This window comes from Sapajus apella, unplaced genomic scaffold (assembly GCF_009761245.1).
Source record: "Sapajus apella isolate SASKATOON/1434 unplaced genomic scaffold, GSC_monkey_1.0 scaffold22, whole genome shotgun sequence".
NCBI lineage: Eukaryota > Metazoa > Chordata > Mammalia > Primates > Cebidae > Sapajus > Sapajus apella.
In genome coordinates, this window is record NW_022436962.1 from 4455388 (window position 1) to 4473251 (window position 17864).

Consider the following 17864-nt stretch of genomic DNA (forward strand, 5'->3'; position numbering starts at 1 on the left):
TCTTGACAACCGTCTTTACTTGAGCAGTGGGAGTGAAATGCGTGTCAGGGGGCGGGTCGCACACTGGGTGAGACAAAACTCAACACAGTAGTTGAGGTTGACCTCAGGATGCTGAGGATTTGGGGTGATGTCTGGAACCATGAGAGCCAGCTGCATTCTGCAGGTGCAGTAATCCCACAGGAGGCAGCAAATCATTTATTCTTATCTTTAAGGGCATTTCACATTTTGAAAGTTACAGAAAAAAAATGTATTTGTATAGGGCATCTGCCAGCCAGGTGTCACCTCCAAGAGAAGATGTGTCATTTTTTTCAAATATATACCAGGCCTTTTTTTTCTATCTTTTTTCAGACCTTCCAGTAGAAAATTTGGGGATTCACCATTTTCTGACTCTGTGGTTTCTCCTTCGAGGTTTCTGTAGGGTTTGGAAATTCACTGTTTATACTTTTGATTTAAGAGGATTTGGCCAGCCGGGCACCGTGGCTTACACCTGTAATCACAGCACTTTGGGAAACTGAGGTGGGCAGATCATGAGGTCAAGAGATCAAGACCATCTTGGCCAACATGGTGAAACCCCATCTCTATTAAAAATACAAAAATTAGCTGGGCGTGGTGATGCTCACCTATAGTCCCAGCTACTGGGGAGGCTGAGGCAGGAAAATCACTTGAACCCAGGAGGCGGAGGCTGCAGTGAGCCAAGGGGCACCACTGCACTCCAACCTGGCAACAAAGCGCGATTCCATATCAATTAAAAAAAAAGGGGAATTTGGCCTAAAGACATTTCAGTCAGTGTACATCCTAGCCAGATCCCCACAGGCCAGTCATAATGTCGCAAGCACTGACGGAAGGAGTGGCTGTGCACGGAGATCACCACCTCAGTTCTAGGTTGGGCCTGAAGCCTGGCATTCTGTCGCAGGCTATCCATCCCATCCCCTCATCGAGTACCCCTGCATTCTCTTCAGCATTTGGAGCTGCTGGATTAGAGCAGATTGAACATCACACCCCACTTTGACCCCACCTGTCAGCTCTCCTAGGTGAGCCTGCTAAAAAGTGGGACTCTGCATGTGAATCCCATATACTCCAAGAGAGGCAAGCCTTGCAGCCTGTGAGGCCACCTGTGCCAGCAGGACACATTTCAGGGGCTTTGGTGTGTGAGAGCTTGGTTAAGTCTTGGCCCTTCCTGTCCTCACTACCTATCCTCACTATTGCTCTCTGAGGCAAGAAATTATTTTATTTTTTATTTTCTTTCATTTTCTTCTTTATACAATTTTTTTTTTTTTTTTTTTTAAATAAAGACAAGGTTTCACCACGTTGGTCAGGCTGGTCCTGAACTCCCGACCTCAGGTGATCCACCCGCCTTGGCCTCCAAAGTGCTTGGATTACAGGCGTGAGCCACCATGCCCGGCCTAAGAAATTATTTTTTCATGGGGCTGAGACCCCAGAATTTCCAGCGTAGGGAAGCTGATTCTCATCTGGGTGTGTGTGTGTGACAAGATCTCAGAGTACAGAGGCGGCGCTTTTCTAGGGTATTGGGACTGAGCCCCCACCTCCACCCCTGCCAGGTTGCTGCTTCTGACTTACTGACTGGTTGAGTTCCCTGGAAAAACAGACAGGAAGAAAGGCTTCTCCATGCCCTGGTGGGTTTTCGGCTCCCCTCTTGCAGTAGCTATTGAAACTCAGCATTCCCCTCCTGCTGTGGAACTCTGTGAGCTGTGGAGAGACAGTCTCCGCCTTTTGTTTGAGTAGATTATGGAATTGATCTACCATGTGTTCCTTGGAAATGTTCCCTTAAATTCAGACAAAAATGAAAGAGGACCAGTGAGCCCCTATCTCCCACTGGGGAAGATGAGGCTCAGATTCAGCAAGGAACTGGTTAAGTGAGCATTCCCACATATGTGGCGAGTGGTAGTAGATTCCTTTAAGAACAATCGTCAATCTTTACCAAGAGCTTTAGAACTTCTCATATCTGATTTCTTTAAAATGTTTATACCCTTTGGCCCGGTGGTTTTCCTTCTGCCACTCTCTTCTTAATACAAACAGTACTAAATTTAAACGTTTATGCACTGAGTTATAGAAGTTTTTAAATAGTTAAACCTGAAAGGAAACAACTTTAATATCTAACAATAGTGTAGCGTCTTTGTTAAGATGAATGACTGTCATGCAAATTTAAGATGTTCTGTAGGGCTGTTGGCCCCACAGGGTCATGGGGTGTCCCTTATGCTGTGCTGAGGTGCAGGATCTGAGAAGCAGAGACAGGACACTGAAGAACTGGTGAAGAGCATCTGGACTCGGGGGCCACACCACCTATGAGCGGAGACTGTCGAGGCCCGGAACGCGCGGAAGCGTCTGTATTTATTAGGTACAGGCAGGGGGAAGGGTCATGAGGTCATCAACTATAGGCTTAGTGATAGGGCATACATAATCATGTGAGTCTCAAGTGAGGGGACCACCCATATGTCACCTGGGCAGAGAGGTGGGCTGTGCGCAGTAGGGGGCTGTGACATGCACAGTGGTAGAGGGTCGTGTACAGAAAAGGGGTCCACCCCCGTTAGGTCACCAAGGCAAGGAGGTGGGCTGTGTGCAACACTTCTTATCTGGGGGCTGGAGGCTTCAAAGGATTTCTAACAGAAGGATACTGTAAGCCAATGCAGTGGGAGCTGATAGACTTGTGCTCTTCTCTTAAGATATTTATGGGAGGATGATTTGAGCTAGCACACAGTGAGAAAAGACTGACAGGGTGTACAGCCACCGTGACTGGTCACACCAGAGGGGTTTTTCTCCCTCGGTTATTTCCAGGATCTCAGGCCTGAGGCCTACTTTGCACAGGAACTGGAAGTAAGGTACTACGACTCCTTTATCAGGAGGAGAGGCTCCTGCTCCAAGCCTACCATACAGCATATGCCCTTTCAGGCAGGGATGCCACTGCCTGGGTCTGTGGTTCTTGTCCTGGTCTGGCTGTTGTCCCATGTACTGCTTCTGTTCTGTGACTGCTCTAGGCATTCCTTCTACTATAAACTACTATATGGTTATACGGAAGGATTACATAAATCAGCACTAAATGTGTCGGTACAGCTCCGACTACATCTGCTATATGATTATATAGAAAGATCATATGAAACTAAGTATGCTAGATATAAGTATAAGTATGTTTATATAAGGTAGATACAAGTAAGCAGTCAGTTATACTTCAGGCACTAACCGTGCCTGGGGTCTGCACAGTGCTCCTTCCTTGGTGACCATGGGGGGTGTTACTCACATGTTCTTTAAAGAGAGGCTGAAAAATGTTGATAATAAATTAAAAGGGAAAGAAAGGTAAAATCTTATCTGTTAAAAAAACACACCCACACACTTCAAGTCTGGAGGATATAAAATGGTTAGCACTGGTTTTGTTAAGTAAAACATAAAATGCTTCATGGTGCTTTTGATAAAATGATCTTTTGATTGGATGCAGGGGCTCACGCTTGTAATCTCAGCACTTTGGGAGGCTGAGGCAGGTGTATGACAGGGTCAGGAGTTTGAGACCAGCCTGACCAACATGGTGAAACCCCATCTCTACTAAAAATACAAAATTTAGCCAGGCGTGGTGGTGGGTGCCTGCAATCCCAACTACTCAGGAGGCTGAGGCAGGAGAATCGCTTGAACCCAGGAGGCAGAGGTTGCAGTGAGCCGAGATTGTGCCACTGCACTCCAGCCTGGGCAACAGAGTGAGACTCCATCTCAAAAAGAATAAAAAATCAAAAAACGATCTTTTGCTCTTTTATTTCTCATGGCTCAAGTTTTGAACACTGTAGGTATATCTCTTTTCTCCAGGTGCTAATGGAATGCCATCGATTTATTTCTTTGCTTCTTGCTTGCCTCTCCCTTCAGAATGCGAGCTCCGTGCACGCAGACAGTTAGGCTGTGTTCCCAGCGCCCGGAACATGCCTGTGCATCGCAAGCACTCGCTCGCTACCTGTGAATGAATGATCATCGGGGCCATGTCATGATATGAAATGATGTCATAGAATGTGAAGAGTAAGCTATTGGATTTTGTGTGTAACAGCTATGTCTTATTAAAGGACTTACAAAAGAAAGGCTAGGAAGAAATACGATAATCATTAATGATAGTGATTGTATTAGAGGAAGTAGATTACAGATCTTTTTGCCCCCTCCATTTCTTTACTGTTAAAGTTTCTATAAGCTTTTTTTTTTTTTTTTAAAGAGACAGAGTTTTGCCTGCAATCATAGCTCACTGCAGACTCAACCTCCTGGCCTCAAGCGTTCCAACCACCTTGGCCTCCCAAGGTTTGCAGGATTACGGGTATGAATCACTGTGTCTGGCTTTCTAAGCTTTTTTTGTTTGGTTGTTTGACACAGTCTTGCTCTGTCACCGAGGCTGGAGTGCAATGATGGGATCTCAGCTCACTGCAACCTCTGCCTCCCAGGTTCAAACAGTTTTCCTGCCTCAGCCTCCCAAGTAGCTGGGATTACAGGTGCCCACCAATTTTTCGTATTTTTAGTAGAGACAGGGTTTTGCCATGTTGGCCAGGCTGGTCTCGAACTCGACCTCAGGTGATTCACCCGCCTCAGCCTCCCAAAGTGCTGGGATTACAGGCGTGGACCACCACATCTGGCCCGATATAAGCCTCTTTTAAAGGGCAATTAACAGATAGCAGTGAGGCTGCCGAAGCGCTGGAGCTCGGTAACCAGCTGCCTGTCCGTGGCCACCTCGCTCAGCCGTCTTGAGCCTCAGTTTCTTCAGCTAAACGAAGAAGATGATTATATCTTCTCAGACTGCCTCACAGAACAAAGGAAATCATCTTGAAAGTCCTTTGTAAGCTGTGTCGTTTTAGACAAGCATACTGCAGGAGTTTTAGACAACATACCTTCAGGATTTGCTTGTTCCAGGCCGGGCTACCCCTCCCCATCCTTGTCGCCACAGAGAGGAGACAGGGTGGAGCCGCTCTGGGTTTTCAAAAGGTCAGCATGTGGGCCAAGGCTGGGCACTTTGGCTGTGTGTGATTCTGATTTGCTTCCTGTGACTAATTCTGGGCTTCCTCCTCACCTTCCTCAACCCCATGGGTGCTTTCTTGGGGCACAGTGTGGGAACTCAGGGCCCTTGGGTTGATGAGTGATTTGGGGAGTTCAGCAGAATGGCAGAGCTCCAAGGGTGGCACTTGGTGATATGACTCAACCCCACACCACTCTGAGGGCACAGTGAGGACTCTAGACACTTTTGGGGACATCTTGCTTGTTAGAGCTTAATGGGTCTAACTCCCTGTCCTACCTGGGCCGAGTGGCCGCAAGAAGTTCTTATCCCATCACCCCCAGACTTCGTCAAAAGGGGCAAATGATGAAAAGACCGGGAAATGCTTGGGAAATGAGAGGAAAGGAGAAAGCAACGATGTGAAATCGCCCTTTCTCTTCATCATCATAAAAACCAAAAAGTATTTACTGAGTGTGTAATTAATTACATCTTCCATGAAAGTGGACACTGCCCGAGATTCATGTTTACATTCACCGCAGGGCTTGAGGGCCAGAAGATCATTTTGTCCATTCTGAGAACGAGGTCCACTCTGAGGGCCAGAAATAGGAGTCACTTACAGCAATAATCATCACTTATACTTGTGTAGCATACTGCATATTTTTTTTTTGACACAGAGTCTTGATTTGTCATCCAGGCTGGAGTGCAGTGGCATGATCTCGGCTCACTGCAACCTCTGCCTCCTGGGTTCAAGCCTCCTGGCTCAGCCTCCTGAGTAGCTGGGAGGTAAGTGCTGTAATCACAGGTGCGTACCACCACGTCTGGCTAATCTTTGTATTTTTAGTAGAGACGGGGTTTCACCATGTTGGCCAGGCTGGTCTCAAACTCCTGAGCTCAAGTGATCCACCTGCCTCAGTTTCCCAAAGGGCTAGGATTACAGACATGAGCCACCACACACAGCTGCAAATTTTTTAAAGCACGCCGGGCATGGTGGCTCACATTTGTAATCCCAGCACTTTGGGAGACTGAGGTGGGAGGATTGCTTGAGCCCAGCAGTTCGAGACTAGTCTGGGCATCATAGTGAGACCCTGTCTGTAAAAAAATTAAAAATGGTCGGGCGCAGTGGCTCACGCCTGTAATCCCAGCACTTTGGGAGGCCAAGACGGGTGGATCACTTGAGGTCAAGAGTTCAAGACTAGCCTGGGCAACATGGTAAAACCCTGTCTCTACTAAAAATACAAAAATTAGCTAGGCGTGGTGTTACATGCCTGTAGTCCCAGCTACTTGGGAGGCTGAGGCTTCACTTTAACCCGGGAGGCAGAGACTGCGGTGAGTCAAGATCACGCCACTGCACTCCAGCCTGGGCAATGGAGCAAGACTCCATCTAAAAGATAAAAATAAATAAAAATTAAAAAATTAAAAATTAGCCAGTTGTGGTAGCCCGTGCCTCTGGTCCCAGCTACTTGAGGAGCAGAGGTGGGAGAATCGTTTGAGCCTGGGAGATAGAGGCTGCACTGAGCTAGGATCACACCGCGATACTCCAACTTGTGCTGCAGAGTGAGACCTAGCTCAAAAAATAAAATAAAAAGTACGTACATGTGATTTTATTGATTCTTGTGACCCTGTGGCAAGCAGGAATAATTAGCTTTGCTTTATTGCTGATAAAACGGAGGTTCAGAAGTGAAGTGGCTTGGGCAAGGTCACAGACCAGCAAACAGTGCAGCTCCACCCTTGCCTCTACCTCTTGCCTTCTCTCTCCCCTGCTACCCTGTCCTGTAAGACACAGAGACGCTGTCTCCACTTCAGACCTGACTCACGCCCGGTGACTTCCTGACCCAGGCTCGTTCTTAAAAGTGTGGAGGTTCCCCCTGCCAGCCCCAGGTTATTAAATTTATACAGCTTATTTGTTTAAAAAAAGAAGAAAAAAAGTGGAACTTATAAAGAAAAATACGAAAACACCTATTATTCTGTATACATTAAAAAAATCTATATAAAAATATAAAAATACTTATGTGCACATTTTTCCAGCTAAATTGGGATCAAGCTATATAATCCATATACACTAAACACTGAGTCGATTGTGCTCCCAAGTGTAGACACAGCACCTAGACACAACAGGCACTCAGTAACTATTTGTTGAATATGTATTATCTACATTATTTTGTAGCCACTTTCTTCACTTAATAATATGCTGTATTTTATCATATCATTACATATTATTCTAAAACACATCTGTAGGACTACATTGCATTACTAACTGTAACCTCGTTTACTGAACCAAGCCCCTAAACTTTAAAAAAAATTTTTTTTTTTTTTGAGACGGAGTTTCTCTCTTGTCATCCAGGCTGGAGTGCAATGGCGCAATCTTGGCTCACTGCCACTTCTGCCTCCCAGATTCAAATGATTCTCCTGCCTTGACCTCCCAAAGAGCTGGGATTACAGGTGTGAGCCACCACACCCAGCCAAATTTTTTTACTCTTATAAATAGTTCTGTGTTGGCTGGGCGTAGTGGCTCATGCCTGTAATCCCAGCATTTTGGGAGGCTGAGGTGGGCAGATCACCTGAGGTTGGGAGTTCGAGACCAGCCTAGCCAGCATGAAGAAACCCTGTCTCTACTGAAAATATAAAATTTGCCTGGCGTGGTGGGCGAATGCCTGTAATCCCAGCTATTCAGGAGGCTGAGGCAGGAGAATCGCTTGAACCCAGGAGGTGGAGGTTGCAGTGGGCCAAGATGGCACCATTGCACTCCAGCTTGGGCAACAAGAGTGAAACTCCTCTCAAATAATAAACAAAAATAAATAATTTTGTGTTGAACATCTTTATACAAAAATCTTACGTTCATCTTTGATTCCTCAGGACAAATTCCTGGAAGTGAAATTATTTTTATTTATTTATTATTATTATTACTTTATAAGACAGGGTTTCACCATGTTGGTCAGGCTGATCTTGAACTCCCGACCTCAGGTGATCCGCCTGCCTTGGCCTCCAAAGTGCTTGGATTATAGGCATGAGCCACTGCGCCCGGCCAGAAGTGAAATTATTAAAGATTATGAGCAAGTTAAGATGGAAAATTGTGCCAAATTGTTGAAAAATGTACGTTCTCTTTAGAGCTCTATGAAAGTACCCATTCACCACACCCTTAACAAACAGCACTAGCATTATCATTTCCAAAAAATACTTGTGAGCTGGGCATGATGGCTCACGTCTGTAATCCCAACACTTTAGGGAGGCTAAGGTCAGAGGAGTGGTTCAGGCTAGGAGTTGAAGGCTACAGTGAGCTCTGATGGCACCATCGCACTACAGCTTGGGCAACAGAGAGAGACCCTGTCTCTACAGCAGCAACAACAAAATCAGCTGGACATGGTGGCACACACCTGTAGTCCCAGCTACTAGGGAGGCTAAGATGGGAGGATCTCTTGAGCCCAGGAGCTGGAGGCTGCAGTGAGCTATAATGGTGCCGCTCTACTTCAGCCTGGATGACAGAGTAAGAATCTATTTCTTTGGGAGTCTAGGCCTTTGGGAGGCCTAGGTGGGCGGATCACCTGAGGCCAGGAGTTCGAGACCAGCCTGGTGACCATGGCAAAACCCTGTTTCTACAAAAAATACAAAAAATTAGCTGGGCGTGGTGTAAGGTGCCTGTAATCCCAGCTACTTGGGAGGCTCAGGCAGAAGAATTGCCTGAGCTGGGGAGGCAGAGGCTGCAGTGAGCCGAGATCACACCACTATACTCCAATCTAGGCAACAAGAGCGAAACTCTGCCTCAAAAAAAAAAAAAAAGACAAGGAAAACAAAGTTTGTCAGTTTGGTGTCTGCCCAACTTAAAAAGAAAATATTTACTATCCTGTTATATTATTTCAAAGACCAAAGCCATTTTATACATAATATCTCATTACAATATCCCTCTGAAGTAGGTGTCAATAGCTAATATTTACCAAGCACAGATGAAAAGTTCTTACTTTATATATGTACATATTTATATAATATTATTTATCCTCACGATAACTTTATGGAGTATGTAATATTATTGTTTCTGTTCTACATATTAAAAAAATGAGTTCTGGAGAGTTTATATAACTTGCCCAAAGTATCTTGCTTAAAGAGCCTGTGTTATTATCCCCATTTTACAGATAGGAGAGCTAAAACTCCAACAGCGTGGTTGACTTGCCAGGATCACACACTGGGCAGAGCTGAAAATCGTTGCTTCCTGGGCCGCAGCTCAACCCACCTTCCATCTTCCACCAGTGTGCGAGCGCCCGGCTAACCCTGTTTCTCACCAAGTGGCACTAAACCAAGCGTGCTGGAGTGAAGGCTGTTGTTACTGACCCAGCATGGAAATTACCCTGCTTCTGTTTTCACAAAATCAGAATCCCCGTCCTATGGACATGGAAAGTAAATTGTTGGGGCATCGATCGGATTGAGAGAGAAATGAGCTCTTCTCAGGAGTGCTAGGGGGCAGGACTGGGAGAAACCCACCAACCCCAGGGTTGCCTGGTAGTCCCAGCAGTGGGTAAGAGAGCCGGGAAAGACGGGCTGGGCTTCGATGGGTTCAGACCTCAGACAACAGCTGCCAGTGTCTGGTTGGAGACTGTGGTTTGCCCCAGGGAGATGTGCTAGACAAGGAGTGATTAATTGCTACCCTGCTCTAAAAATGACTGTCTTCACACTGTGCCTGCAACCATTTCTCTCTGTTCATCACTTCTGCGTCTGAACAACCGAAAGCAAGCAGGTTGTGCCTTGGGCTGCTCCTATTCTGGGTCCCACCAACACAGAGGAGCAGGACAAGGAAGGTCACAAGGCTCTCTGAATTCCTTTTCTTCTTAAGCAATGTCTTGTCCTTTATAAAGCCCATTGTCCCAAATCCTCTCAGGTTTCTTTTTTGAAGAGATGGGGTCTTGCTTTGTCGCCCAGGCTGGAGTGCAGTGGCACAATCATAGCTCACTGCCACCTCGAAATCCCAGGCTCAAGCGATCCTCCCACCTCAGCCCAAGTAGCTGGAACCGCAGGCACACACCACCACTCCTGGCTAATTTTTTAAAAATTTGTTTTGTAGAGACGGGGTCTCTCCATCTTGCCCAGGCTGGTCTCAAGCCATCCTCCTGCCTTGGCCTCTCAAAGTGCTGGAATTACAGGTGTGAGCCACCGTGTCAAAACTTCTCAGGTTCCAATTTCTAAAATTCTTATTACCATAGAGAGAAAATATATGAAGAGTGAACTGACTCAAGATCCTGCACTGTAACTGCAGTAGTTTTCATTTTTGCCCACCCTCTCAACCCTTCTCATGGTCACAGTTTACACTGCTGTGATCACGTCATGTCCTGCTTTATTATTTTGCAGAACATATTATAAACATTCTTCTGTGCCACTGTATAGATTTCATGTTGTCATTTTGAAAGGCTTCATTCGGCGGATAGACCACGGTGTAACCAACCGTTCCTCTGTGATTAGACATGTATGTTGCTAAGGAGCTCTGCTTTTATAAATATACCATAGCAAATATCATTTCCATCTGGTTTGGGACTAATTTTGAGTGTCTGTTTCAAACTGAAAAAATTCCCCTGCATCCATCACCCTCTTTTGGCTCTTCCCCTTCAGCACCCTGTGTGTCTATCACTTGTTATGTTCTGTCTCCTTCGAAAGATTGAAACCTCCTCAAAAGCAGTATTGTGGACTTGTGGAAAATGCGTTTTTGAAAAGAAATAGAGCACCGTAATGAGTGTAAGTGCTTGTTAGTGACCATATACTGGCGTTCAGGGCACAAACTCCGGTCCACTAGCCGGGTTCACGTTCCAGCTCCGCTTCACCATCTTTGAGATCTTGGCTACGTTATTCACTTACTTTTCCCCTCAGGATCCTCCTCAGATCACAGGAGGAGGGGATGATACTTACCTGACAGAGTTTGTGAGAGGGTGAAATGTATTGACTACGACTATCTAGCTCATATTAAGTATTCTATGTTTGCTATAATTTTACGAGTAAAATTGAATTCTACCATGGTTGTGGATTTCTCCTCTTTTATTTTTTTTTAGATGTATCTCTCTCTGCTGCCCAGGCTGGAGTGCAGTGGTGTGATCTCAGCTCCCTGCAACCTCCACCTCCCAGACTCCAGCAATTCCCCTCCTCAGTCGCGAGTAGCTGGGATTACAGGCACCGAACACCACGCCTGGCTGATTTTTTTGTATTTTTAGTAGAGTTGGTGTTTCACCGTGTTGGCCAGGCTAGTCTCAAACTCCTGACCTCAGGTGATCTGCCCCTCTTGGCCTCCCAAAGTGCTGGGATTACAGGCCTGAGTCACTGTGCCAGGCCGGATATCTCTTCTTAAATTCAGTCGTTTAATAAACTTTCATTTTGCATTACTATTGTGCAAGGTAGGGTACCAGACCATGGGGCGACAGAAATGAAAAGGATGGCTGGGCATGGTGGCTTACACTTGTAATCCCAGCACTTTGGGAGGCTGAGGCAGGTGGCTCGCGAAACCCCGTCTCTATTAAAAATACAAAAATTAGCCAGGCATGGTGGTATGCAACTGTAGTCCCAGCTACTCAGGAAGCTAAAACAGGAGAATTGCTTGAACCTGGGGGGTGGAGGTTGCAGTGAGCCAAGATCTCGCCGCTGCACTCCAGCCTGGGCAACAGAGAGAGCCTTCATTAAACAACAACAAAAAAGACCGGGCATGGTGGCTCATGCCTGTAATCCCAGCACTTTGGGAAGGATTTCCTGCCAGAGCCCAGAGCACTGAAATGAGTGAGGCTGAGTGCTTGATCCACAGTGACAGTTCTGCGGCGGCGCTGTCTACAGACAAGCTCCCAGCACTGAGTGGGTGTTGGATGAGGAGACCTCTGGTCCCTGTCAACCCAAAGATCCCCAAATCCTCTGATTATAGGCCGAGCTTGTTCTCTACAGACTTGTCTAGTTTATTGCCTAAATTTTTTTTAACGTTTAATAAAATGAACCCATCAAAAGGCTAGAAGCAGACATTCATCAATTAAAAATCAAACAATCAGGAAAAACAGTTTAAAAGAATCCATCCATTACTATGAACAAGCCCGTCAACAGGAGACCAAAGAAAGAGAAATAACTTACAGCACCAATGCAAGTAAAATACACTTACCAGCCTACCTAATACACACTTTGTGACATGTAAGAGCCTGATTCTCTGTGGTCCTGTACCAAGACAGATATGTGCACACATAATTTATGCATTCTCAGAGGGTACAGTCTAAGGAAGATGACAGAGCAGAGTTGGCAGAGGGGTCTCCAGAATGCGGTACTAATAGGAAAGTTATTTTTAATATGTAATAAATCAATATGGGCCGGGTGTGGTGGCTCATGCCTGTAATCCCAGCACTGTGGGAGGCCGAGGCAGGTGGATCATGAGGTCAGGGGTTCGAAACCAGCCTGGCCAACATGGTGAAACCCAGTCTCTACTAAAAGTACATAAATTAGCTGGGCATGGTGGCAGATGCTTGTAATCCCAGCTACTCAGGAGGCTAAGGCAAGAGAATCGCTTGAAACCTGAAGGTGGAGGTTGCAGTGAACCGAGATCATGTTACTGCAGCCTGGCTGAAAAAGTGAAACTCTGTGTCAAAAAAAAAAAAAAAAAAATTGGGTGTCTTTATGGGGTTTCCTTATCTCACAAACTGAATTTGGAAGCAAGATCAATGGGAAGGTGATTGATCATATCTTATGAAGTTTATTGCTTTTTAACAGTAAAACTCATTTTAGTAGAAATAGCAAATCACCTTTTGCAACCTCTAATAAAATAACTGATTTAGGCAAAAATCATTAATGGCTGCTAAAACCATTGGGTGAGAGGCTTCTGGGGAGCTGGACTATTGCAAGATGCCAACATGTTGCTCCACAGATTCTTTCCCAGTGACAAGGGGAAAACTTTGCAAGATGATGATGGAGGGGTCAGGCTGTCACCAGCTGAACCCACAGATCTACTTGGCATCGCTGCAAGAGGATAAACAGACATGACGTGCTTCAGAGTAGGGGCAGGATGAAGCACGAAGCACCCAGCACCACCTGTGAGGTACTTGCCAAAAACTGATAATCCTCAGTCTATGCAAGCCTTTGGCACTAATTTCCACATTATAGGAAATACAGGGGTTAGGAGGAATTGAACAACGTGAGGACACAGGCAGATAAAACAGAATTTAGGATGTTTCAGGAGACAATTGGAGACAACAACCCGATTTCTTTAAACAAGTCACTGGCATGATTTTAAAAGTTGGAGATGGTGGGGCAGGGAACAATACCAGATTAAAAGAGCCAAGTGCCATGTGTAGATCTTACTGGATCTAGACAGAAACAAACGAAAACTTTTATTTTATCTTTTTTGAGACAGGGCCTCACTCTGCTGCCCAGGCTGGAGTGCTGGGGTGGGATCTCAGCTCACCGTAGCCTCGACCTCCCTGCGCTCAGGTGGTCCTCCCACCTCAGCCTCCCAGGTAACTGCAATGATAGGAATGTGCTAACACACCTGACTAAGTTTTGTGTTTTTTATAGAGACAGGATTTCTCCATATTGCCCAGGCTGGTCTTGAAGTCTTGAGTTCACACATGGAGGCCTTCCCAAGCCTCCCAAAGTGCTGGGATTACAGGTGTTAGCCACTGTTCCTGGGCTAATCAACTTTAAAAGACAGGATGAGGACAATTGGGGAACTTGGAATACGACTTGGTATTAGGTGATATTAAGAAGTGATTGTAGGCCTGGCACAGTGGATCATACCTGTAATCTCAGCACCTTGGGAAGCCAAAGTGGGCAGATCATGAGGTCAGGAGTTCAAGATCAGCCTGGCCAAGATGATGAAACCCCCATCTCTATGAAAAATACAAAAATCAGCCAGGCATGTTGGCACGTGCCTGTAGTCCCAGCTACTCGGGAGGCTGAGGCAGCAGAATTGCTTGAACCCAGGAGGTGGAGGTTGCAGTGAGCCGAGATCACACCACTGCACTCCAGCTTGGGTACCAGAGTGAGACTCTGTCCCCCTCCCTCCTCTCAAAAAAAGAAAAGAAAAAAGAAGTGATTGTGATAATGGCAATTATATAAGAGAAATGTCCAATTATTTTCAGAGGCACATTCTGAAACGTTTAGAAGTAATATGTCACCATGCCTGTGATTTTCTTTAAGATATTTCACTAAAGAAAAAAATAGTCCTGGTGCAGTGCCTCACACCTCTAATCCCAGCACTTTGGGAGGCCGAGGTGAGTGGACTCAAGAGCAGCCTGGGCAACACAGTGAGACCCTATCTCTACAAAAAGTATGAAAATTAGCCGGGTGTGCTGGCTCATGCCTGTGGTCCTAGCTATTCGGGAGGCTGAGATAAGAGGGTGGCTTGAGCCTGGGAGGCAGAGGTTGAAGTGAGCCAAGATCATGCCACTGTACTCTAGCCTGGGCAACAGAGCCAGATTCTGCCAAAAAAGAAAAGAAAAGAAAAGAAGAAAAGAGGCCGGGCGCGGTGGCTCACGCCTGTAATCCCAACACTTTGGGAGGCCGAGGCAGGTGGATCACGAGGTCAAGTGATCGAGACCATCCTGGCCCACATGGTGAAACCCCGTTTCTACTAAAAATACAAAAATCAACTGCACGTGGTGGCGCTTGCCTGTAGCCCCAGCTGCACGGGAGGCTGAGGCAGGAGAATTGCTTGAACCTGGGAGGCGGAAGTTTCAGTGAGCTGAGATCGCGCCACTGCACTCCAGCCTGGCGACAGAATGAGATTCCGTCTCAAAAAAAAAAAAAAAAAAGAAAAAAGAAAAGAAAGGAAGGAAGGAAAAGAAAAAAAGAAAGAAAATAAAGAAGAAAACAAACTATGAAAAAGAAAACAATAATATAGGGCAATGTTAATCTTTACTAAGAGTAGGTGATGGTGAATGGGAGTTCATTCCGTAGAACCGACTTTGCTACTGAGCCCTGTCTCACCACCCCCTGTGCCCACAGAGCTGTGACAGCACCTAGAACACTTTGGTGCACACATTTTTGAACAAATGAATGAAACTGCATTGACCTAAATGAACCAATTGCAGAGGGGTGTGGATGAGTGTGGGCTGGGGTCAGAGCTCTGAGGAGAGAGTGGGAGGAGGTCACACATAGCAGGGTTTATGGACCAATTCAGTGGATTTAGACAGCATCTGACCTCAATTAAAACCCCCCTACCTTCAAAAGCACACTCCTTTCTCATCGCTTTCAGTGTTTTAAGACAAGGCAAAGGTATGACATAAGAATTTGTTTCTGTGTAACCCATGCCAAGGCCATGGGCCCAGGCTGATCACGGGGAGATTGGCCTTTTGAAGCCTCGAGTTTTTAAACCACAGGAAGTGGAACTTGGTCGCCAGTAAACAGGTTTGGACCATTTAACTTGTAATTATCATGACTAAATATTATCTTGTTTTTCCTGGGGGTTCGGTGTGAAGAAGAAGAAAAACTTAAAAAAAAAGACTACTTGGAAAACATCTTTTTAAAAAACCCTGCCATTTTATTTGGTGTTTACTTTGTGCAAAGCGCAATGCTGAAAAGCATTTTATATGCATGATTTTGTTACCCTCACCACACTCAGGTGAGTGGGTCTTTTCATGCCCATTTTACAGATGAAGAAACCAAGGCAATCTGACTAGTAAACACATATTTTAAAAGTCTCCCCCAAATTATGTACCTGAGCCATGCACTTAACATCCACAGGGTAAAATGGTGAAAAGCCCCAAATGGGTAAGGTGCTATTTATTTATTTGTTTTTATTTTTATTTTTAGGCGGAGTCTTGCTCTGTCACCCAGGCTAGAGTGCAGTGGCGCAATCTTGGGCTCCCTGCAACCTCCGCCTCCCAGGTTCAAGCAAGCCTCGTGCCTCAGCCTCTCGAGTAGTTGCGATTGCAGGTGCCTGCCCCCATGCCCGGCTAATTTTTGTATTTTTAGTAGAGACAGGGTTTCACCATGTTGGCCAGGGTAGTCTCGAACTCCTGACCTCAGGTAATCTGCCCGCCTCAGCCTCCCAAAGTGCTGGGATTACAAGTGTGAGCCGCCACACCTGGCCTGTCAGATGCCACTTTAGAGGGCACTTCCAGCCCAAGGTCTTTGAAAAATGCAACTGTTATTAGCAGTATTAAATAAAATTTATTTAATTTAGACCTCCTGCTCTAGGCTCAACAGAACAAACCAAAAAATGGCATCACTTATGCTAAAGTTTCCTGCCACCAAACTGAAACTTAGTTGTTTATCTGACCTTCAAAGAAAACAGGAGCGAGAGAGATAATGGCCAAATCCCTAAATAGGCCAGTTTTAGCCAGCATGATAAGGAAGTCCCCTCTGCTTTAACCCTTACAAGGAAAGTTACCTGATGCTAACCAGCCGCTTTTTGTTCTGATTCTGCTTTCTTCAGCCCTTCTCTGCCTGTAAAGCCAACCTCCTCTGCTCAGCTCATCAGAGCACCTTTTCTCAGCTTTGAGAGAAAAATGCTACCAAGATTCATGAATCACAAATAACACCCAACTAGATCATTTAACTAAATTTGTCATAATTTTGTGTTTTGATAGAGGGCTAATAATCGTCCAGCCTTCAGACCCCGGCCGCGGTACCTTCACCTCCTGCCAGTGCTCCAGGCTTCCTGAGGTGCAGCCTGGCTGGGACCTGGAAATTCCCGACCCCACACGCCACCACCCCGGGAAGGAAGCAGGGACTGGCCACAAAGTGTCTTTACTGTGTGCCATCTGATTGCAGACAGAACTGGGCTTTCCAAGAGAAACCGAGGAGGGCAGTGGAGAGCTTTTATCTTTGTAACTGAATTGTTTTTCACCTGATTCACTATTTGTCCTTAACATTCCAAAGTCTCATCAGGGCTCCAGAAACGAGAAAGAGAATGGCCACAGAGACCAGGGGCTTAGGGCTTGGTGGACCAGGGATGCTGCGGGGGGATTGGGCTTGCGGTGAGAGAGGCGCTGGCTTTTACTCTCCCCAAAACAGGGGTGCAAGTCTCCCAAGAGAAAGCAGGGGGTCCCAGGTTAGATTAGAGCCTCCAGGCCAGCCCGCTCCCCACGCTCTACCCCCAACACCTTCTCCCTTAGGTTTTCTTCCTCCAGGGCACACAGAAGAGTGGACTTCTGGCAACTGTCGCCCCCTGGGGGTCCCCGCCGGGAGAGCGAGTTACTAGCAGGGCAGAGGCCTGAGAAAGTGCAATCAGGGGCCAGCAATCCATGGGCAGTGGAAGGTCACGGTCCTGTGGCCCCTGAAATCTTCTGGGAGCCCAGGTGGCCAGGATAGAGGAGCCATAGAGGAAGGAGACGGAGGAAAGAGAGAATAAAAGAAAAAAGAAAGTGACCAAAGAAGGGGAGGCTGGGAGGCTAGGAAGAGGACAGAGAGCCCTAACTCCCTGGGGAAGACCTGGGAACATTAAGAAAGTAGCCCAGGATTGCTGGCTAGGAGGATGCTGGTGTGTCTCTGGGGAGCAGGCTCCTTCCCACCTTATGCAACTCAAAGGTCTGAGCCTCAGCCATGGGCTTGCCTCTGCCCTCCAAGCAGCTCTCCAGATTCAGTGTCCTGGACCCATTGAGGGGGTTCTTCCTTTGAAGCAGCAGAGTGAGGCCCCTGGCTGGACCTCCTAAGTCGGCTGTACGCGTTTCGCATAGCTACTCACCTGCCTGCAGCCCAGCCTGCACCCCAACAGTCGAGAGGGCTCTGGTCCACAGAGGTGAGGCCTACAGAGGGCAGTGCCCCTCCTGCACCTGCCTCTGGCTGCGAGCTGCAGGATGTGGTCAGGAGAGGAAGCGAGGCCTAGGCCCGAGTCATTCTGGGGTTTCCAGAGAGCTTCTCACCAAGGGCATTGGCAGGGCACTGTCTGGGTCTAGGCGCGCCTCCCTCTCCTCATCTGGCCCCTGGAGCAAGAGGGAGGTGAAGGGGAGGGTGGAGAAGTTGAACC